The sequence below is a fragment of the Cryptomeria japonica genome, chromosome 9, assembly GCF_030272615.1.
Source record: "Cryptomeria japonica chromosome 9, Sugi_1.0, whole genome shotgun sequence".
Lineage (NCBI taxonomy): Eukaryota > Viridiplantae > Streptophyta > Pinopsida > Cupressales > Cupressaceae > Cryptomeria > Cryptomeria japonica.
The window spans coordinates 524,573,227-524,598,519 of NC_081413.1; the positions used below are offsets into that span (position 1 = coordinate 524,573,227).

At 35.1% G+C, this 25,293-nt stretch overlaps 1 long non-coding RNA gene across 2 annotated transcripts; it reads left to right on the forward strand.

Annotated features, from left to right (window-relative positions):
• Positions 1–435: 435 nt before the first annotated feature.
• LOC131077042 (uncharacterized) lies at positions 436–25,293 on the forward strand. 2 transcript variants are annotated; one of them, XR_009113523.2, is made up of 4 exons: positions 436–1,063; positions 2,900–3,129; positions 8,621–8,742; positions 24,747–25,293. It is a non-coding gene; the product is annotated as an uncharacterized LOC131077042 (long non-coding RNA). The 2 variants fall into 2 exon arrangements; XR_009113522.2 differs by lacking the exon at positions 24,747–25,293 and having other exon boundaries at positions 438–1,063; positions 8,621–9,406.

Below are 25,293 nucleotides of genomic sequence, written 5' to 3' on the forward strand. Positions count from 1 at the left end.
CAATCTAAGACAATCTAACACATCAATTTCTACCAAAAAAACCATAGAATCTGGTCTCATAAGAATCTTAGATTCAATACATTACAATTCCTACCATTCAATCTAAGACAATCTAACACATCGTTTTCTACCAAAAATCATAGATTTGCTCTCATAAGAATCTTAGATTAATCTAAATGATGTTCTTCTAATGATCTTAGATTGATCTAAATAGACTAGAGTTAATTCTTAATATAAGAAAATGCCACACAAATTGAAATAAAATGTGCTTTAATTAATTCATAACAATTAATAACTAAAAAAAACATGAACCAAAAATTTAAAGTTCAAATCTGTATCCATAAAAATAACCTTAATCAATTCCACACTCAGTGATTGTTAATATACTACAATAATAATAATAAATAATAATAACAATCTCAAATAAAACAAAGAGGGATTTTGTTCCGAATGCCTCAGTGTTTATTTGGATTCACACAGAGCGGAGCCGAGAGTACCGACCTCAACGGTCCTCTGGATTTTGTTCTAGAGTGTCTCAACTGGATTTCCTTCTAGAATGCCTCAACGGTACTCTGGTTTTTTTTTTGCCTCAACGGTACTCTGGTTTTTTTTGCCTCAACGGTACTCTGGGTTTTTTCTAGAATGCACAAATTATAGCCCTGAGATGAGAGGAAATCGACGACATGGATGAAATGGCCGTTATTATTCTAGATTACCGTTTGAAATAGCACCATTCACCTCTATTTATAGACAATTCATTTGAAAAGCAAGGGCAGATTGTTCCCCATTCCATTTTTTTTGGCTTGTGGTTGTCGTCCCTATTATATTTGTTTTTTTGTTTGCGTGTGATCCTCTTATGTTTTTATTCAGTTTTTGGGTTTGGATTTTTTCCTATTTTAATTTTCATGGTCTTCTGTGGATGGTGAATTTTGAATGGGGCACTGAGGAGGGCAGAGGTATATGCAAGCAGGTATTCGATCACGGACCTTTGCCGCCAGAGCGTGGGAGGTGGTTGCAGAGTCTTCGGCTTATGGAGATCGGCTATAATGCATCCTGCCACAAGGTATTCTTGTTGTTTCTGTTTTCTCAATTTTGAACATTTTTGTCATCTTTGTCGGAATGAGCTTAGCAAAGCCCTCACTTTTCTGTGTGTCAACATCCTTGGCCTCCTTTTTAACCAATTCTATCAATCACTTTTTGTATTTTGTTTTTCCCATCAAAATCTCTGAAAATTAAATATTTTAGTATTTTTACAATCAAAGCATAAAATACCATTGTAAATGATTATAACTATGCTGATCAATATTTCTTCTAGATTTTTCTTCAGAAAAGTTAATTTGATTGACTCTCTGCTGCTGGTTATTCTGTCATACACCTAGGTCATATACCACCTCCTCCACCTAATATGAGTTTCTTAATCTGCCGTAAAGGACATGGATACTTTATTTTAATAGCAGTTCCATTGCTGTTCCCATAGTCTGAACTTTTTTTGTCATCCCTAAAACCCTGCTCCCCATCCCCAAAAACTCAGAGAAACACCAATTATTGTTCAGTTCAGTGTTATTTTTGTCATTTATTTGAGTACTATGATGGGTACAGTGGGATTTAATGTTGAAAATATTATATAGAAAACTCATGGTTGTTTGTAAGCTGGAATAAATTGAGGAATGGATTCTGTGATGCTTTTAATGGAAATATTGAAACGTATGTATTTTCTAAACCCTATTTGCTAGCAGTTTATATGAGGTTTTTGGGGGCCCCACCCCCCAAAACTCAGAGAAACACCAGTTATTGTTCATTTCAGTGTTCGTTGGTCATTTATTTGAGTACTATGATGGGTACAGTGGGATTTAATGTTGAAAATATTATATAGAAAACTCATGATCGTTGGTAAGGTGGAATAAATTGAGGAATGGATTCTGTGATGCTTTTAATAGAAATATTGAAATGTATATATTTTCTAAACCCTATTTGCTAGCAGTTTATATGAGGCTGTACATCTTGATCTAACTTTTAGCTCTTGAAGAATTCAGTGCAAACTCTGAAATGGCTTAATGTGTAGATGCTAATTATTTTACAGAATTTGTTCCATTTTATTCATATGCAAGGACATTGGTACATACTACATAGAGTGAGGGTTAAACTTTAGAAACTTAGGCCTTTCAGTATGTTTTAAAATTTTAAAAAGAAGGCTGGGATATTTTGAACATAAAAGGATTCAGTTTAGTAGAGAGGGATTGAATATTTCAATATGTTTTAATTTCTGGTCTGCCCAAGGTGCATATTGGAGGTCGAACATCTAACAGCCCTTTGCTCTCTTGTAGCACGTCTTGGTCTATGTGCATTCAAGGAGTCTTCCCGAGTTAACTCTGTGCAATAGTTTTATTCTGTTTGATTCTGTTTGTGTTCACATTGTGCATACTCCTTTTTGGGCTCTTTGTGTTTATTTATTATTAGTCTGTTATTGAATGTTCTTGTTCGTTCATTTTTATTTAACTCAAGACCAAGATTTTTAAGATTTTTTGGAATCTATCTTACCTCCTGATATAACTCTCAGGATAATAGGTCCACATACATTAAGATTCACGGGGATATATATCCATGAATTTTAAGAGTCTATTAAGTTTGAATATGTCACTAGTATGGGTCTGGATTCTAAAGGATGCAATGTCTTAGAATTGACTCGCACACTCATATTTGTAGTTCAAAACAAGAATACCATGTTGGACTCAGGAACCCGAATAATGCATTCCAAAGAATTGCTAAGATGTTCCAGTTTGAATTAATGTTATTAGATGTATTTTTGCAGTTATCAAATGCATTATGTGTATACTCTAGATTGTTACATCCAACTTTTTTATATTGCATTAGGGTTAACTGTAATGGAGTTTAATTGCAGAACCAGGGGCAGCCTTCCTTAGCTGCAAATAAAGAAGGCCAGCCCTATGTCTTTTATTCCATTGCATCTGTGCATAATAGTGGACCAGTGGTTTAGAAGAAGTTACAGGGTGGAAGGTTTTTATTGGGTTCCAGCATGGTGACGATGGGTTTAGTTTGACACTGTTTGTCAGGGTTCCAACTTCCCACAGAAAGATCTCAAGACTGCTATTGAGACTGCAATAGTTACTGGTAAGTAATTGGTTCTGGTCCCATCATAGCTCTTGTCTTTGAAAATTTTATAATTATAAGTATATGGTATTCACATTTGCTCTAGCTAGCTGTTAATTCTTGTAAACATTTTATTAAAAACTTGTCAAAAAGAATCTGCTAATTTGCCAATCTATTTTTGTGAAAAACACTAGTCCACATAGGAATACGCATACAAAATAGGAACATGAATTTTCTCTAAATGAAAACCACAATTAAGATTTCTTTACTATGTAATCTACATTTTTAAACTTTTTGTGAATTGGTTGATTGGCTGGAAATAACCATAAAACAGCCCTGCTCATAATTTTAAATTCACAAGCTGCAATATCTTGAATGTCAGGTCTTCTTAGTGTTTTTTACAATGGCTTCTAGTATTACATTAGCCACCATGTCTACCGACACATGCAAAACATATAATAGAATTTAAGAAATCTGTGAATTTTATGAAGGAATCAACACTTTTCCAGCCAAATAGAGTTTGTATAGATGAATAAATTTTATTATCAATTGAAAGGATTGAGATTGAATTAAACAATTTACAATAATTATTGATTATTGATTAATGACAAACTTTTGATCATCCCACAAACCAAACAACTGGCATTTTGTTTAGTTTGAAATATTAGGACCTAGCTTACCATTAGATCTGTAACTGTATGCCAACTAGAAAAATAACATGGTTCAAATGACACACTCATGTTCCACAACATTTTGGGGATGGCAGGTGACGTGTTTCAGGATGGCATTCTGAAAGCCATTTCTTGAAGATGGTTAGGGACAGTAATATATAATTTTTACAGGAATACCAAAACAACATAGTTAAAATGATGTAAGATGATGTCTACAGAAACCTGCACACCAATCACATTCCCAAAAGAATGTTTGACTGCACTTCTCACACAATACCACATTGTTCCAGACCATGGTCAATGCACCTTTAATCTCTTTTGCAACTGATAGTTAGACTGAAAGCATTCTGAAAGCCATTAAAATGATTTAAGATGATGGCTACAGAAACCTGCACACCAATCACATTCCCAAAAGAATGTTTGACTGCACTTCTCACACAACACCACATTGTTCCAGACCATGGTCAATGCACTTTTAATCTCTTTTGCAACAGTTAGACTGACTCTAATACCAAATTGAAAATTTCGAAGGTTGAGACTTTGAATTGAGGTTGAAAAATAAAATCGGAAATTCAAATTATTGCTACCAGTGTTATTGCTGTTATTTTAGTGTTACTGCTGTCATGATTAATTTTATTTCTGTTATACTGCTGTCATGATTAATTTTATTTTGGTTGATGATGATGTTCTTGCAGTGAATGGGTAATTGAAGTCATATATACTTCAATCACTTCATCATTCATTGAATATTTGGAATTGTTTCTCTTTCTATTTGCTTTTCTTTTGGTGTATCATGCCCTTCGTTGTTTTATTTTGTTGCAGACTTTTATTTTTGAATATTTTATGTTTCTATTTGTTTTCATGTTTAGATTAAATTATATAGTTTGACTTAATACCTTTGGTTAAATTGTGAATAATTGACTTTTCAATTGTCAATTGCCTGAACCCCTCTAGCATTAGTATTGCAGACATTATAAATTTGATAAAAATAAATATTTCTGTAGATTTTTCATTTCAATTAAGCTTTGCATCTTGTTTAAGTATAACATTATTGGGTGAATGTAGGAGTACCCCTATATCATTCCGTAGGAGTATCCCTATATCATTCCAATCAACGCAAGTACATTTTAATTTTACTTTCGCACAAGATTTTCAATACTTTCATCCTTCACAAGTTGTCTTTTTATTAATAGTAGAAAATTAATACTGGAAAACATAGATATGCATTCAATGCCTTGGTACATTACTGGAAAATATAGGCATGCATTGTTTATTAAATGACACAACAAACTCATCATTTACTTAGAACTGGGTAGATTTATGGTCTAATTTCTTGTTTTACTTTTTAAAGGTTTTGGTGCTTCTAAAAGATTGTGTAAGTATTGCTGTACTCTTATTTTAATAATATATTAAATTATTGTGTTGTTTATTGGCAGGTAAATTGATATAAATGAATATTGAAAAAATATTAAAATTAAAAAAATATTGAAACTAAAATTTGAGAAAATGTTTACACTCTTGAAAGTTTTTCAAGTCGATTTACTTCAATAAATGTAACATGTAAACTAAGTTTTTGCTTTTTTTTTATTTTCTTTATTTCATCATGTTCAATGATGCTACATTTTAAATGGTGCACTATAATCGTCAAACATGCTAAATTACTTAACCATAATGTAATTTAGTAATATTATAATAATTATTCTCAGTTACCGGTTCTTGCCTAAACTGGCTGGGTCTTGGTCCTGGTCCCTGCCCGGTCCTGGTCCCAGCCTGGTTTGCCCTGGGTCCCACCCGGGTCCTGCCCAGGCGGCTGGGTTCCCTGTGGGTCCTGCCACGCAGGACCCACAGGGAACCCAGCCGCCTGGGCAGGACCCGGGTGGGACCCAGGGCAAACCCAGGAGGACCCGGGTGAACCCAGGAGGACCCGGGTGAACCCAAGCCCATGGGTTCCCAAAAACGGGGCCCACGGGTTAGAAAGCAATTAAAAACAATTAAAAAACAATTTTTTTAATCTTATTTTTACATCTAAACCCTAATCCGCCCCTCTATGATGCATTTCATGCATCAAAACATGCATTCAACCTATTCTACTTGCATTTATCTGTTATCATTTATGTATCATTGTATGTTTGAACTGTGAACATATATAATTTACATTGTATGTTTCATTGTATGTTTCATATTTGTATGTTTGAACTGTGAACATATATAATTTTGATGTTTGAAGTTTGAACATATATATATATATATTAAAAAGAAATTAAAAATATATATATATATGTACGGACGAACCCGTACCCGTACCCAAATTTTTTTTTTTTTTGCCGAATCCGCGAATCCGAACCCGAATCCGAACCTGAATCCGAACCGGAACCGGTAACTTAGTAATTATTGCTGCACTACTGACAAGTTATAATTTAAACACGTTTCTTTAGTGTGTTTTTATTTTGGAATCTATTTTTTCTTTAATTTGATAAAGTTATAGGCTGTGTGGAGTATGGAATTCAACTTAGATGTTCACTTTAATTTGATATACTTGTTTGTGTGAAGTGTGGGTTGGAACTTTGGCATTGAACTCATTTTGTTTGCATTTATCGTATAAAATTGAACTCATTTTGTATGTTTAAAATTGAACTTATTTTGTTTGCATTTATTGTTTCTATGAAGTGTTTGTCCAAGCTTTGGCATTTACTTTGTGTGTTTAAAGTTTGACATCCACTTCTTTATGTAAACTTAGAGTTTTTGTTTGTTTAGCCTGTTTCACTTTGGCACCCACTTATTGTTTTTGTCAAGTATGCGTTTGAACTTTGACATCTCTTTATTATTTCAGCGAGATCTTGGTATTCGTTGTGTGTGGCTGTGTGGCGAATGTTTATAAACTAATGTTAACATTCACTTTGCATGTATGTGTGAGTGATGTAATTTGACATTCACTTGGATTTGAGGCCACTAACTTTTTATCTGTGCATTGGCATCCACTAACTTTGGTCTCTCCGTATTGTTTGAATGCAACTTTGTTATCCTTTGTGTGTTATTGTGTGTAAATTAACTTTAACATTCTCTATGTGTGTGAAAAAGTTAATTTAGGGTGGTAAATTTGGCATTCACTTTATGTCAAGTGTTATGTGTGTGTTTGAACTAACTTTTGGTAGACATTGTGCATCATAGGGCTATACTTTAACCTTGTAGCACCACCCCTACAGATAACAACTCCACTCAGAGGATTGAGGTATTCACAAGATAAGCTATGCCTGTCCTACTGAATGGAACAATACAAAGATAACACAACACTTAGGTAATGAAAACATCAACACTTGATTAGAGCAGGGACAACATTTTCTTTATTGAAATTCAAGCTATAATGTAGCTAGAGAGTATCCTTGGTGGAATCAACTAAATACTCAATCTATCCCCAAACTTAGAATACGTTCTAGAGACTTTGTTGACAATGCTCTAGCTAGTCTCATACAATAACACGCCATTCACTAAGGAAGTCCTGTACTCTCCACACACAAACTCACAATTGACGTTTATACTAAGTAAATTCTTCCAAGCTTGATGGTATTTTTGCAGCAAGCCTTATCCTACAGTTTGTAGCTCATTTGAGTTCCAACAAAAATCCAACAAACCAACATTAACACTTACATTAGATAGCTCTCACAACTTTCCTCAACCTTTGACCCTAAACATTCATTGCAACACAAGTCATTCAATCCAACTCTATTGTAATAATCAAGGAAACTTAGATTTTTCTTGCATCGATGCTCGAGTCCAAATCACGAGTAAAATTTTCAAATTAATCCTTTTTGGGTGGTTCCAATAACTACCATCCTTTCTCATTGAGACTCAAATCCATCCTGATCCATCTACATTCCTCATGTTAACAATAGTTTAGCGTTTCTTTGAACTCATTCTTTTATTAAAACAAACTGTAATAGTAATTCAAGACTGCCATTTTAGTTTAGCCAGTTTAGGATCTGCCCTACGTTTTAGTTGGGATTCCTAAGTCTGATTCATTGATATTTACTCCTCTAAGATATTACTAAGTATGTTTGAGCAGATCTAAGATATTACTAAGTTTTGAAACTATGTCAATCAAGCATTCCTTATGATCTATTAACCTTAGAAGGACTCTTTTGTCAAAACTTAATGCCTGATTTAGCTGCTCAGAGTTTGTACCAGTCTAGGATATGAGACTAGCTCAGTAATCAACATCAACATCTGGTCATACTCATGTGGCTTGTATGCTAAGTATTAACCCCCTAAGATATTTCTAAGTGTATGTTTGAGCATATCTAAGATATTACTAAGTTTTGAAACTATGTCACTCAAGCATTCCTTATGATCTATTAACCTTAGAAGGACTCTTTTGTCAAAACTTAGTGCCTGGTTTAGCTGCTCAGAGTCATGGGGCTTGTATGCTACATTGTTAGTGTGTATCGTTGTTCTTGGGGACTTGTCACTTATGTGTCTTAACCAAAACAGAGGAAAACGTCAACGAACAAACAGTGAGACAAAAACCAACAAAATTTTATTGCTACTGCCAGCAAACAGGATATCATGCGTTAATGCATCAGTGGCAGAAGGACATGTAAAAAAACAGGAAAAAGTTGCAGGAAAATCTGCTATTGTTTTGTTGTAATGCTTCCATATCAATTACAGTTTTTCCAAAATCTGTTGCCAACCTTCTTAATATATTAAGATGTCCTAGCTTTTAATCTATATTGCTACATACATTTAGCTGTTTTTAATAATTCTAAAAAAACAAACTATTTTTTAGACCACTTTTTCATAAATTTTGTTTCCAGGCATGCATATAACCGTTCAATGATTATTTGCAGGCTTTTATTTTGGAAGTCGGCACATAGTTACAGGCAAGCACATCACCAACATAGGCACGAATAAGACCGCTTGTTGGATGCAGCTTCAGAAATGGAAAGAAGTCTACATCTAAACGATAAAGGTGGTTCTTTGATTAACTCCATCAATACAAGCCAATTTTTTTTTCAAGAAAATCAAGTAGAGCAGTCTAGATTCTATACTACTAGTAAGAGGAATATTGCAACCAACACTCTGACTGGAAAAATCTGACTCATGGCCATTGCGATCCTAGAGAAATTGTTAGATGAGATTTGAGAAGATTTGCACATGGACCCTTAAGCAACAAAGTTGGTCAAGCAGGATATGTTATTGATGCTCATTCTTAGCTAGGTGGACATCTCTGAGTGGAAAAATATAAGATGTGAGATTCTATCGGAATTTCATGATTAAATTTGGGTTTGGCATATAGGGTAGAAGCAAACTTTGGAACTAGTGGAAAGATTGTTTAGTTGGCCAAGGATGAGGGATTATATAGGTCGTAGCAAATGTCAAAAATTGTCTTACCTTCCAATAAGACAAGGTAGTCACTCAAGCACCAAGTAGACTATAGATATGTTTAAGCTCATGTGCACAAAGATATTGATGTTGACGATTCATCATGTAGAGATAGATGAAAATACTAATTAGATTAATGTCATTTTAGAAATTACTTAAAGACACTTTATCCAAATGGAGCAATCCAATTGGCCATGTTTGTTGGATGTCATCCATCTTTGTTATAAAATGCAAAATACCTTGATGAGTTAGTATTTTCTTTTCTAGTTATTAAGTAGGAAATAATTGTTAACTTCACATACAATCTCGCATGGGCATCTTTGTGACTTTGGTAGCATCAAAATGTTTGGTAGAATGGAAATTGCATATGGATTTGTGAGATACCATTTGACTAAGAAAATTGACATAATGAATAAATGTCAATGTTGATAAGACACTTCTTAAGTTCAATTGAGGTGATAAGAGTTTTCTTGAAAATGAATCTAATCTACTTCAAACTTTTACATTTTTTTAATCTTATTATGTTGCTAAGGTTTTCAATGAGCCCTTTGACTAAGAAAATTGACATAATGAATAATATGTCAATGTTGATAAGACACTTCTTAAGTTCAATTGAGGTGATAGAGTTTTTTGAAAATGAATCTAATCTACTTCAAACTTTTACATTTTTTTAATCTTATGTTGCTAAGGTTTTCAATGAGCCCTTTTATTTTTGCTTGAGTTGGAAAGTTTCCCTATAGGTTGAAGTTTCCCCCTCACATAGGTTCACCCTTTGTTCCTCTCTTTATTCTATCCTCTTCATGAACAACAAGAGGGTCCAAACAAGAATGTCCCACTTAGAGGTCCACCTAATAATAGACAAGTTGGAGACAAGACAACGTAGATTTGGAAATCATAAGTATAGGGAGGTCTTGGTAGTTGAGGAAGGAAAACCCCAACATGAAGTGAGTTGGGAGTGAGGAGAGTCACTTTGGAAGAGTGGGGACAGTGTTTTACAATTTTTTCAAGTCAAGTCAACTATTTTAAAAATGAGACCTTCTAAAGGAAAAAATCATGCGTACACTCAAGTCAATGTCCACTAATTCTAAGGGGAGTGATTTTGAGGCTACAAGTCTAAGTTCCTATGTCCTCAAAATATTTTGTAATGACGGATTCAACAAGGTGTTGGATAAGGAATATGAGAATGTATTCGATTCCCATCCCAACTCAAGTTGCATTGAAATTGGATGTGAATTTACCAAATGATGGGAATGGTTGGTTGGGGTTATTCGGATCATCTGATAAGGATTTTTGCATTGAAAAATCTTGTCATGAGTTAGATTCATGCATATCAATACAAGGGGAATATGAGTTGCCTTAAGGGCCGTGTGAAGTGAAAGTGTGTGGATGAAGTTCAAAGATGTGTCACACTTATATAAATGAAATAAATACACTAATCTAACTTTTTTAACTTGAATCTCTAACAAGTGACATGTTTCAAATTTTTAAATGATATAAATTAATCAAATGTGTATTTTATGTTTTATATTTTATTTAATTTTTAAAATATAATCGACTGAATAATTTAGTTGATAAAATTTTAGAAAATGATGTTAAATGCTGTCTTCATTATATAGTAAATTTTAATTTTTCTTCTTCTTTAAATGCAGTGTTGTTCATTGCATAGGTTAACTTTTTTCCTATTTTGATTAAAGTTTTTAACAAAAATCTTAAAATTTGTTTGCAATGAACCTATTTCAATAGACATCACTTTTTGAATTATTTATAAAATAGAAAAAAATATATCATCATTGAACCTCTTCTCTAGTGCATCATATTTTTTTTGTTTTTTTTAATTTTTTTTCTTGATTAGACAGTCAACTCTATATCAAATGAGTAGCATCTGTAAAAACATCAAGCTTTTATATATAATGAACAAATCAAATTTGATTAGAATAAATCAATTTCATGTCTAGGCAAGCACACACTCTCACTCTGATGGGAAATTGGAAGCATGACCTATGCTTGTTTGCAATCAGCTTGTGGGCATTTTCTACTTGTCTACATAGATGAGGCAAATCAACTTGTTTGAAGGATACCTTGGTAGTTTGTTTGGAGCCATGGTGCATTCTGCCACTCTAATGTAAGTAAATGTCTCAAATTGAATGAAATAGCTCCCATATCTTTTAATTTCATAGCTTCATTAGAAGATAACTTTTTTGCAAAGTCTCCTTGTAATCTTTTGATTATTGCAAATACAAAGAAATGCATCATTGGCCATCTTGTGGTTACTCCTACTCTCTATCATTGTAAGTAAATGTCTCAAATTGAATGAAATAGCTCCCATATCTTTTAATTTCATAGCTACATTAGAAGATAACTTTTTTGCAAAGTCTCCTTGTAATCTTTTGATTATTGCAAATACAAAGAAATGCATCATTGGCCATCTTGTGGTTACTCCTACTCTAGATCAGTTGAGGGTAGTGATTGTATGTACACTTACATTAGGATTAGTTAGTGAACCTTTCTTCCTCAACCTTTGGTAAGTTGCTTGTGTAGCAAGCAAATATACTAAATAAGAATTCATATGAATCTTTGGGTCATTCTTCACCTAGATACTCTACTTAGGAGAGCAATCAATTCTCTAGCATATATGTGCAACAAGCTTTGATGAATTATCTTTAACTTTTCCAATTGCCACCCTTTCCTAGGCTTGTCTAGGAGACTTTCATTCATGTAAGATATATGTTGTTTTTTAATTCTTGTAAAATTGTTCCCCATAGGAAACTGTAACCTCTTCTCGCATCTTTGTAGTTCTTGGCACATGCCATCAGTAGGTTTGAAGATTGTAGAAATAGTCCTAACCTTACCAATGATGTAGTCTAATAACTTGTACTTTTGGGGGAGACATCCTTTTTAGTAATTCATCGGAGTCCACATGGCCTAGGTCAATGATGGTAATTTGCCTATCTGTAAACACCAGCTTTGTGGGCGACAAGTAGTCGAGTAATTTGTACTTCATCAAGATAATTTTTTCTTCACACATTTCACTTTCTGCACCAAAATGAATTAAGTTAGGAGCACCTTAAACTGTGAAGCATCATTTTATTACTCTACTACTTATTCTATCATTATTAAAAATCAGAATTCTAAACTACACCTAAGACTAAAAAAAAGAACTACTTAAATCATGAGGCCCACACTTTTCCTTTTGAGCACTTATTGGGGATTTGGGATGGAACATCTTTGATTCCCTTTGAGAGTGGGCATCAAGATCCATGTCTAGGGTTGGGGATGGACCACTTTGATTTCCTTTTGGAAAGTAAAATTTTGGATCCTCAATGCCCAATCTTCAAATTACCATAGGTACAGAGATCGAGGTAGCTAGGTTAGGACATCCTCGAAAGGGAATAACCCTCGACATCCAATTCTTGATTAGCCTGGGCCAATTAGGGATTGGGGGTGGGGCTCCAAATGTATATATCATTCTTGGGCTTAGCTAGGGCCCGATCCTCGAAGCCCACAAGGCTTAAGGTTTTGACAACTTGGCATTTTGGATTGCCAACTTTGGCTTCATTATTTTGTTGAACATGCTTAGATGTTGAGAGGGGGGGGATGCATCAACATAAATTAAATTTGACCATTGATTTAGAATCATTAATTCACATACGTAGAAGTAAAAATGAAACACAACTTATACAACACATGAACACTAGGATTTTTACATGGAAAACCCAAGGAGAGAAAAACAACGATGAGTATTAACTCACAATATATTAAACAAGTTTCTACAAAGATTGTTTTAGGCTTACTACTAAGGAAGCTCACTGCTCCTTGAATGGACTTGTAGGCTAAAGTGCATTGCCCTATGGCAAGATGCAATACTTGCAATTTGAAGATCACTTCTCCAGAGCAAGGTACAATGAAATTACAATGACATGCACATTGTGAACTATTGAAGAAGAAGCATTTGACAAATGCTGGTAGTGCAATCCTCTTTGTCAACACACTTCATAATCATTTGAGAAATTATTGTTGTATGTCGCACTTCAAGAACTTCATATCAACTTGGCAACTTCACCAATGATTTGTTCTTCTTTATATATCCTCCACACCATCTAAAAAATCACAAAGGTTGGCTCAAATAGGACCTATCAAATGAAATGTGTATCCTAGAATAGGTCGGACCCGAACACATACATCAACCACAAAATTGAGTTGTAGATCATCCCAAAACATGACCGAACCCTAATCATATCACAACACATCTTTCAAAACCAATGAAATAGTTCTGGATCAACTGCAATTGAAGGAACATATCATGCCAACCAATTATCAATACCACTATCAAGATTGCTTACTGTTAACCTCTTTATCATTGAAGAGAAACTCAAAACAACACACATACCAAGATCAAGGTACTGGAGGTCATCTATAATCTTTCTACAACATTTGAATAGATGAAAGATCAAGTGCTATTGTAGAAGAACATGACCATTGAATGCCAACCAATTATCAATACCACTATCAAGATTTCTTACTGTTAACCTCTTTATCATTGAAGATAAACTGAAAACAACACACATACCAAGATCAAGGTACTGGAGGTCATCTATAATCTTTCTACAACATTTGAATAGATGAAACATCAAGTGCTATTGTAGAAGAACATCATCATTGAACTACAAACACGGTGCAGATGAGACCAATTACATGAAGTCATGATAAAGAATACCATGCATCGAAGCACCAACAACCCTGAAATTCATGTCACTAATCCAATATACTTTCCTCAACATCTTCCCAAAATTGCATAACTAAAGCAATCACTATGGCAAAATGTGGAGTATTCTAGTGAGACAACTGAAACACCTTATATTGATAGATTGTGATCCAGAGTTCCAACACTTATTATTTTTTTAGTAGAAATGGTTGCATCTAAAAATTGGTAGAATGTTGCCTGACACACTTCATGGCATGGATCTAGAACCACACACAAAACATATAGGGCAGAAGAATGCATTGCAAAATACTAACACATTGGCATAGGGTACTAGACAAATTTGTACTTGGACAAATTCTAGCAAGCTGTTGGTAAACAGATTTGTCTCTCTTTGTTTATTTAACCTTGCACATTATGGCTCACGAAAAGAAAGACAAATTCCCTACCAATCAGTTGGAAAATCATAATATTTGATTAACTTTTGAATTAAGGTACAACTCCCTCTAATAAATATTCAATCAGCTCCAAATTACACACAATCAATAGAATGCTTTTCACCAGAAAGCACTAAAAGGTAATTGCATTCACCAGTCAATACAAAATGAATGCAAACACTGATCCATATATAACTCTTTATATAAAGCTGACAGACTTCACACGTACACTAAAACAAAATGAAAAGCCTTTAAAGTTGAAATTCGCTAATAATCTTCTGCACACATAGAAAGTATAACAACTTCTTCCTTGAAACAGATTTTCATAGAAATCAAATTCCAAAATAACAAACGCACAGATTTGAAATCAAAGAGAACTGTTAACAAGATTTTCATTCATTGATGAATATCCACCTTCTACATACAACATTTTTAGCTAATTTAAAAGATAGTCTTTTCAAAAACTTAATGAACCCTTTCAAAGTCGTTACAAAACATATATATATAGGTCGCCAGACCAATAGTTTTTAACCAAAGTAAAATTAACTCGTAAGAGTTAATAGAAAACAACCCTAACTGTATAACCGAAACTAAGGAAAATGACTAGACTCGCTGGCAAACAACTGCTAGCAGTGCTAGTCATGTTGTCTACCTGGTCCCGGTGTGATCGATCGGGTTGGGGTTTTGGACAGACACCATCACCGCCTTCGCCGCACTTCACTCTCGATGCACCTTTGAAAATTCTTGAATTACGGTTACGTGTGGCAAACTGATGTGAATTACTCTCTGTTTCCAGAGCTCCTCCTTTCTCTTCACCATCTACACTTTGTCTTTGTGGGAATCTAGGTGATCAAGACAAACCGTGAGCATCGACTCCACTTTGGAAGTCCTCGTGAAATCTTCCACAACCAAGGATTTCTCCACTTTGATTTGTTTAATGTGGTTGCTGAACTGGTTAATCATCTTTGTGGTATCTTCCAGGGTTTTGCTATCTTTAAGCAATTGAACATCCACGCAGTGCAAATCCTTCTACATGGTCGCCCTTAAAGCTGTTAATTCGCCACGCAGACTGGCTGATTCATTATGACCTTGTTCAATAATCTGGTTGCGCCATTCAATACTCTCTTTGCAAATAAACATTACATCTTCGTTTAACCCTGGCACTTGATTTTCAGCAAGAAAATTCATCAGACCATAACGCTAAATATCGTGCATCTGTTTTGAAATCATTGCCCATTTAGTTTTCTCTTTCTACCACAAGATTAAGTCGGAATCCAATGCCTTGGTGACTTCATTAGCATCTTTGAAGATCTGGACTAAATCCGTTATGTAATTGGTCGCTTGATGCATGATCGAGGTGAGCCATTTTGAGAAAACTTCAGCAATCATCCTATTTCGTTGAACCTCATCAAAGAATTTCTGATTACCAGGTGATTTTGGGCTAAATGGTCCTGAACTTTGAGACAACAGTAATGGGCTATTCTGCAGAGCATGAATATACTAAGCCATTTGCGTTAAATTTTGCTTTAACTCAGCCTTATTCTCTTTCGTCTTTACAAGTACGAGAGATAATTCGTTTAGTCGAAGTCTCCAAATGTTTCAAACTACGGCTCTGGTTTCGACCCCCAAATCAACTCGTTCAATAGCATAGTCTGCTTCTGAAGCAATAATAGCATATTTTGTCGGACGCGGGAATGTTAGTTAAAATAGAAGTTTTGCTTGCGGTATTCCTTCCAACTTTTGCTTCTTGAACTAGTTGCTCTTGCCGGCTGGAATCGACAACTCCTAAGCCAATTTTCTACCCTTCAAATTACGTTGAAAGTGCGTGTTTGAATACTATCCTCCATCTTTTTACTCCAATCCACCTCTGGAAGAGGCTCATTATGCACCCGCTTCAGAAACTCAGAGTCAAGTATATCCTCATCATCAGTAGTGACACCTGAAGTATCCAATGGCAATTTCATGTCATGAATTTGCTTCAAGGTTAACCTGGACCAACTCCTTTTCCTTACTTCAAATTCATCCTGACAACCCTCCCAATAATCCTTCAACTAAGGAACATGCTGATCAGGCACCATCTTCTTCACATATTGAGCAATGAAACCTTTACTATCAAAATTATCTCTTTTCACAAAGGTCTTCAAATGAAACCTTTTAAATTCGAGCTCAAGATTCAGCGCATCAGAGATAGACCCACAGCTATAATGGCCTAAATCAATGGGGAAAATCCCACTTGTGTCTGAGTCCTCACCATAATCCTTTGCAATATAAGCAAGCTGCCTAGAAACTTCGATCAAAATACAAGAGTCTGAAACATACCCGGGTAGCCTAAAGGGTTCACCGTTAAATCCTCCAACCCTTAGGTAAGTGAAGTGACTGAACTGTGTAAATAAACTGCCATAAATGTTAACAAGTTCAATGGCTTTTGCAGACATCCTCCTATGCAAGTTACCCTGTAATTCAAAGGTCAACCTCCCAACAAAAATATCATTCCAGCGTAGATAGTCATTAACATGCCCTTTTAAAGTCAAATTAGGATGATAGTCATAAATCTTTATGCCTTGAATCCATTTTGCATGGGACAGTCCATACCATTCTCTCACACAAGCAAGCATATATAACAGGTATGATGACATATGGAAGTTTGCCATCCCAGGGTAATTACTCAAACCTTCGTGCAACCTTTCCGCTATAACAATTCCCCAATCAATGAATCGATTTTTATCTAGACTGACTTGGATGAAGAAATACATCCAGTCCTCCCAATAAAAGGAGTGGGAATTACCCTTTACTCTGCTCAACAATATTACCAAGTCCCGGATTGCGGGAATTAAATGTTCACGGGTTAGAGGTCTCGACAGCCTTGAACCTCCTTTCTGGAATTTCAGAAGCCAATTCCGGGCAATAACAGTTCTGTAATACTGCTTTTTCTCAAAGAAAATTCCATAGGATTTTCCACTCGTCCAATCTTCATAGGGTTCTCGGTGTGGGATACCCATAGCTGCCATTACTGTCTGTCTATTTATGGATAACAAAACCTCACCATTGTTTTGCGTTATGCATCTATTACCCTTGTCATAGTGATTCATACATTCTAAAACTAATTCAGGGCAAGGAGCAGTTGTGGGAAATGCGGCTGCTTCTAATAACCCGCTCTATGCAACATCTCTCATCATAGGATCTACAGCTGGGTTCCGGGCTCTTTCTAGAAAATCATCTAAATCCAGTTGGACTAATGCTGTATCACCTAATTCCGGTAAAGAGCTTACAAGGGAAGACGAGCTCATCAATTTGGGCAAAATAGGGCTCTTGTTTAGCTCGTGATTTTCTCCAATTAATTCTAGGTAAAGAAGGAAAGTGGAAACGTAAACAAACAACTAATAGAATACCCAGATCTTTAAAACAAACTGCAACAATTCAGAAAGTTGTTGAACATACCTTCCCATGTCCTCTGAAAATCCCTATTGCAGTCTATTTCTCCCGCTCCAAAACTCCTTCTCAAAACCTTCTCAAGAAAATAATAATATCGACATGACATCTACTCAGTTTTAAAGCCGAGAAAATCTTACCCATCATTACCACAAACTGTCTCCCTTACACTTCGTTCATGTGGCCTTACTCTGAAATGATTGTATCGGAGCATGCCTTAAATGCTAGATCACTTCACTTCTGACACTACGGATCCTCACACATACTTGCTACAAATGACATATTTTAAATCATTAGAGAAAGAATATTACTCTCTTTTGCGGCCGTTAATCATCTCTTGAAATGCGCGCCATCATCTCGTGCCAAGTCACATGTCTTCTGAGAAACCTATACATCAAACTCTGAACTTTGTGAAACAATCATGACACAAAACTAGCATGAGAAATGTTGAACTTTGAACTTTGAACCGAAAAGGTTCAAGTTCAAGGTTCAAAGAATGTAAAATACCGACAAGGATTAGCAAAGACTTAAAACTGCACGGGAGGAAAATCATTCAAAACAACGCCTGCTGAGCTTTGAACCTTGAATCAAAAAGATTCAAGTTCAAGGTTCAAGTTCAACACAGTGAAACTTAACAATGGCCGAGCTATTTGAGGAAAATTAAACAAATGACTTGACCAACAGATTAAATGGGTATTACTCCGAGCAAGGACATATATGAAATGAAAATTTTATATGGGCCCAACACAAGCAACCAATCAAATTACTCAACTCAACCATCATGTATACTTCGACCAAGACAAGTACAACATATAGACAAGTCAAGAATCAAATACATACCATTTGCTTTGGACCAGTATAATATCATTAGGTGATTCTCCAAAGTATCTTCTACATCTTTGATTGTTGGCACAACTACTCCCCAACATCTTTAGCATGTTCACACATTGTCAAACACATCAATGACCCTCGTACATACTCCAATTATTTTCTTGGTGACAATATATACTGTTAGACATCAAGTTGTCATCAATGACAATACATATTGCCAATGTATTTCTCTCATAGCATGAATTTGTGGTGGGAAACATAAGGGTTTATTGGCTTGTTGATTATAGGGTTTGATTTAGTTTTCACTTTTATTAATGCCAAACCCTAATATTTTTGAGGATTTACTAGAAACCCTAGATTCAAAATCATGTTGTTTTGGAGGCATGCATAAGTTCGGGTGAAGCTAGGCTAAAACAAGAGCTTGAAAGCTCAACTAAGAGACTTGTGGAATTAGGGGAAAGCATCCCATTAGGGCTGCACAGGGAACAATAAAAGGAGAAGAAAAGATCATTGCCAAAACTTGAAGCCTGAAAAGGGGAAGAAAAGGGAGAAAGGGAGAAAAGAAGATGACAACCTAGGGAACAAAACAAACCGAGGCAAAAAAGGAGGGGGTCCCCACTTGGCCATTTGCATAAATAATTGTTGACGGAATTCAATATAAATACTATTTTGCAATTATTAACTAGATTCATATTATAGATAATGTCTTAAGAATATATAGTTTTTCTTGATGTTTCAAATGGAGTATTAGTTTAGATTATATTTAAAATTATGTAAAGAAATAGAGCCCTATTCGTTGAAATGGAATTGTCATCATTCAAAACAAAGCATAAAATACAATACTTTAATTCTAGACCATGACATGTAGATCTTGTTATTTTTAACAAATGACAAAGAACCTTGACTAAAAGTCAAATAATCTCTACATTTGTTTCTGATTCAAAAGCAACGATAACTAGGGCACCAACCCTTTACATAGTCAAGGACTATCAACAACACTTTAACATCAATCAAAAACTAGGGTGCAGACCCTTAAAACAAAACAACCCAAACCCACTCAATAAAGGGGGAAACTATTTGGGCCTTGACAATGAGGGGTTTGGGGGAGGGGGGAGGACTTCCCCTTCCGCCTGCGACAAACCATAGTCCATGCGATACTATCATAAGGACCAACGAGAGAGTGGTCCAACGGGGAGGACCTTGTATGGTTGCAAATGGTAGCACCAATAGAGTGTTGCTGCAGAGCAACAACAGGTTGTTGTAGAACCGTGACAGATTGTTGCAGCAAAGCAGCAATAGGAGCAAAAACATCAACAACATCAGTAGGGGAAGGCCGGGGCGACAAAGATGGAGCAACACGAGTTGAATCCACAAGGGCAGAAGCAACCACAACAGTGACATCAACAACAACATCAATAGCAGAAGTAGGGTTTAGGGTACATCAACATCCTCTTGAGAGGAGCCAACCGAGTCAAAATCAGAAACAAAGATAGTTAAGTGCTCATTTGTAGCATCTTAGGACAATCATTCTTTAATTACAAAGCCAAACAAACTTTGCCTTCATTTATTAATTTTCATAAATAGCTTATTAGTTCTTAGTTTATATTTCATCATCTAATCTAATTCCACTCCTCTAACCAACACCTCATATTTAATGCTTAAACTAGTTTATATGTAATTGTGTTTTTTTTATTAGCCTAATTCAATAACCAATATTGTATAATTTATCTATGCTTAAAACAAGTAATATTTTAATAATATTAATTTATTGAAATCCAATTATATAATTTTTAATTAATCCTTTTCTTTTATACTAAACTATTCATCTTTTTTTTTTTTCCCCTTATATCAAATTATCTTCATTTATTAATGTTTATTGGCATTCTACAATAGTAACAAAGATGGAGTGTAATGACACTTAGTGTGTTGACAAAAAATCTTACTTTTTATCTTAATTTGATGGTATTTACATGTCAAAATATTAATATTTAATAATAAATATAATTTTTTTAGCATATAAAATTGACGCTTCCATGTATGTAGTAATTATAATAGTTTTAAAATAAAATAAATTTTTATTAAATAAAATAACCCTAAATTGATAGCTTGACACTTTTTAAAGAAATATACTTAAAATTCTATATTATAATAAAAAAATTATGAGTAACTTACATTCATTTTCTAGAACTTTATTAAACTTAATCTTACAGAAAAATTTAAAAAAACTTTCCAATTTTTTTCAAATAAAAAAAAAATTAAATTTATCAAATATATGTGCTAGAATCACTTATTCACCTCCACAAAGGAGAGACAACCTTATTATTTAATAACCTTAAGCAAAAGGAGTATCTCAAATAGGGGTAGGAGAAAGAGGAAAAACATGAGTAGGACCAATAGTTCAATTAAAGATGGGAAGAAGGGAAAATAAATGAAGCCTCCCTGAATGATTTAATAACTTGTATAAGAATGGGAAATTAGACCCACCCCCAGAAACATAATCACGATGCAATGTGTGAGTTAGAATATTAGGGGTTTGAGGTCCCCGGATAGGAAGTATGCAATTAGGAGTTTTTTGTGATCAGAATAAGAACATGGATTTCTTATTGCTTCAAGAAGTCAAGGCAGTGGGAATCTATCTAATTAGCAATTTGAAATTCATATGGAAGGAGGCACGTCTCATGGTTTGAGGCAGAATTGTAATACTAGTGAATGATGTTTGGAGCAGATGCATCACCAACCATGGTTGCTCCCCATGCAATGGATGTCTTTGGCTAGACATGACAATCTAGATGATAAGAACTTTGGAATATGTGCAATCTATGCCCCAAATGACCATCGAGATAGAGCCAACCTATAGCAATTGATGATAGAGATCATCCCAAGAATCCCATGGATTATTGTGTGGGACTTAATGGTGAAAACCATAGAAGACAAGAAATGAGGGAATGTCTGTGGATGGAAAGGTAATGAATTATACTTTTGGGATAGAATGTAAAAGATGCTTAAATTGTTAGATCCTCTAGCAGGAAAGAAAAAAGAAAGCAAAGGTATCTGGTACACGGTGTAACAATCAAAGAATGTGAAGAAGGGTATACTGTAGGCTAGATAGATTCTATACCCAGGATGATAGATTTTTCTTTGTCGACAACAAGAAGAAGTTTGTACAGGTGGAACCTAAGGCTCTTTTTGATCACCATCCTATCAAAACCACCATTGTGTTTAAAAACAATCACCACACTAGTACAAATACTAGATAAGGGCTGTTCAAACTAAACACTACTTGTTGAAAAACCAAGATTATGTAGATGGTATTGCTACTCTCAGAAGCATCACTAAAGTAGTGAACGACAAAAGTGACAGGAGAACCTATTGGAATTTATTAATAGCCAACTTAAAAGTTTGCTTAGGATGGTAGGTAAGAAGGAAGCCATGGAGAGGAGGAAGTAATATGTGCTATGGGAAGAGCTAGTGGAAGTGGAGAAGAAGATACAAGATAATATAATAGATTTTGATCTTAACGAACAAATCAAGGTAATCAAGCAGAGTCTTAGAAAATTCCGAAGTATGTAGGCAAAAGGAGCTAGGATTAGAGCAAGGAAAAACTGGATACAAGAAGGTGACGGGGACTAAATGTTTTTTCAACCTCAAACAAAATCAGAGCAAAGAAGTAATTGGACCTATTCCAGACAAGAATACATGGCTCCATGAGACCTCTGACATCAAGAAATTATTTTTTAAGTTTTACAGAAATTTTGTTCACCGCTAAAGATGAGAACCTCTCCTGTAAGAAATCACAAAAGATATGTAAAAGTATTATCTCCAATAAGGTCACAATGGAAGTGGCTAAAGAAATTGGTAAGAATATTGATAAAGAAGAGATCAAAGAGGCCATGCTATCATTTCACAATGGCAAATCCCTCGGTGCAGATGGATTACCTGCAGAATTCTAATATGGAATGGGTTGTAGAGGACCTTTTTGAGGTCTATTAGGAATCTATTGAGAAAGGAACTCTGGGAGACAAAGTCAATAAAGGAGTGATCATGATGCTAACCAAAGAAGGTGACACCAAAGAAGGTGACAAAAGCAACATTAAAAATTGAAGATCGATAACATTGCTAAATGTTTCCTACAAAATTCTTGCTAAAAGGCTTGCTAAAAGAGACAGATATTCTACCAATTATAATTAATCAAATCCAAATCAGTTTTATTAAGAAGAGATACATCTTGGAAACCTTATCACCAGTTGGAAGGATTAGATTGGGCAAATAGGAGTGGACAAGAAGTTGTCATTTTGCTATTAGACTTTTAAAAAGCTTATGACCGAGCAGAATGGTCATACATCTTGACTATCATGGAAGCCATGGGATTCCTAGAATCTTACCGCAGAATGGTTCGGGTACTATTCAAGGACACTAATGCTCAATTAGACATCAATGAGGAACTCACAAAAGCCTTTTTCTGGGTAGGTCTAAATTAGACAAGGCTACCTGTTAGCCCCTACTTTATTTTTGATTGCCTTAGAAGGCTTATATTATATACTCAGATCTGAGAAGCTGGGCCCCAAACTGCAAGGTATTAACCTTCCCAATGCTGCCTCCCTCCTTAATATATAGTTTGTTGATGACACAACACTATTACCAGTGCTTAAGAAAGACAATATTAACAATTTGGTGAACAGACTTGACGTGTTTTGTAAAGCCCCGGTTTCCAAGATATCTCAAACCAAGTCCACTCTTCTCAGTTGGGATGACAGGCCTCCAGATTGGATCAAGAAATATGTATGGCAGTGGGGTAGGGCCTAACAAAATTGTTCAGTACTGAGGAATCTCATTCTCTGTTTACCATTCTCTTCCAAAAATGTTGGATTGGGTATATACTCCAAAATAGAAAGGAAACAAGTACTAATTGGATTAGAAATTACTTGTCTCTAGCTGGGAGACTTAAAGTATGCCAAGAAATAATTTCATCTTACTCTATTTATTATGCCTCTGCTTGGTTCTTACTTGGACATCAAATTAATAAAGTCTAGAAAGTAATAAGACAATTCTTGTGGTTTAATGGTAGAGGTAGTGTCAGTAAAGAACTAGGAGGCCCAGGCGTTAAAGACCTTAGGAAACAAGGCATCGTTCTAGTTGTAAAATGGATTGTGAAGTCTCTTGAAGGGGAAGAACCGTGAAAAGTAATGGTGACGAAAAATATTCAGGAGGCTTCTATCAAAGGAGCAAAGGAATGGAAAGGGTTAAATATTCATGACTTTCTATTTGGCAAGTTTAATGCTATCCCATTAGGATCCAGTGTATTTCACATTGTTTGGAGGGCCTGGGAAATTTGTAAGAAAAATCTCTCTCACACCAATGCTATTAACTTTACTAATGGAGAATTTGTTAGTCTTAGATCGATCTAGTGGGATATTGAATATAATGGCAGAGTTCTTGCCCTACTGCAAGGATGTTTTGCTAGGAAATGACACCTTTCAATTCTAGCATCATTGAATGATCTTTGCACTGAACAAAATATTAAATGTTGGGAAATTATGAAATATGAGTTCCAATTATCTGATTGTAATAAAAGGAAATACTCCAATCTGCATAAATCTCTTGCCAATCTGAAGAAACCTATTAGATTGGTGAATGAATCTAATTTGTCCTACAACATCAAGTGGGCTGTGGTACCCTCCTACTGACCCGCAAGGCTAAATGTCTGTATAAATCCCTAACCCAAACATAGTATCTTGGATCATGTGAATGAAAAATGGAGTCTTAACATATGTAATAAAAATTGGAAGAAAGTCCCAAAGTCTTGCTAGTCTAATAAGATTGAACCTAAGAAGAACTCTTTTAGATGACAAACTCTGATCCACAAGCTAGTTGTTTGTCCTGTCCCTGTCCAATGTCTATTCTGTGGTGATGTGGAAAGTTGCTTTCACATTTTTTTTCAGTGTCAATATGCTATCTATATTTGGTCTCTTTTATGGTGAATGTTAGGGATTGGAACATCACTAATTAATCTTGTTGGTTTGAAGCTCTTTTTGGTTTTATACTGGAAATGAATAAGAAGCACAATGCTTTTGGCTGGTTTTGTCTACCAATATTCTCTGGTTTTTATGGAAGAAATGAAATGAGCACATATAAGGGAATGAAAGGATCCTTATTGAGTCTACTTGTAGACTCACTGTGCTTTTGATTTTGGAACAGGTATCTTTCACACTGAAACTTCCAGCTGACAGGTTCATAAAAATAATGAAAGAAGGTAATCCAATCTACAAGACGTCAAGGATGCAGACGTTTGGCCACATGATCCTAAGAAAATTGACCCAAAGTTTCAAAATGAGTACGTCGATTTCTAGAACCAATATTGTAAGGAACATGAATACCAATTAAGGCAAGTAGAAGCTGTCTGGGACCTTGAAATGACTCCTTTGAACTTTGACAATTCCACTTGGGAAAGGATTTCCCCTCCACTAGGACAACCATGGGACTCCTTTCAACTCAGTTTGACCAATCCGAAAACGAAAAAGGGTAACTAAGGCAAAGGTAAAGAGGAGATCAGAGAGAATGAAGAAGAATCAGAGAGAATGAAGAAGAACTTTAAGCAAAAAACCAAGCTGATGAGGACAAAGTTGTCAAAAACCAGGATGAGTCTAACGAAGAATGAAGCTTTATATCATAGGGTGTTTTTATTTGCTTTGGTAATAGCTTATATAGAACTAATAAGCATGTTATGGACAACTTTAATAGGATG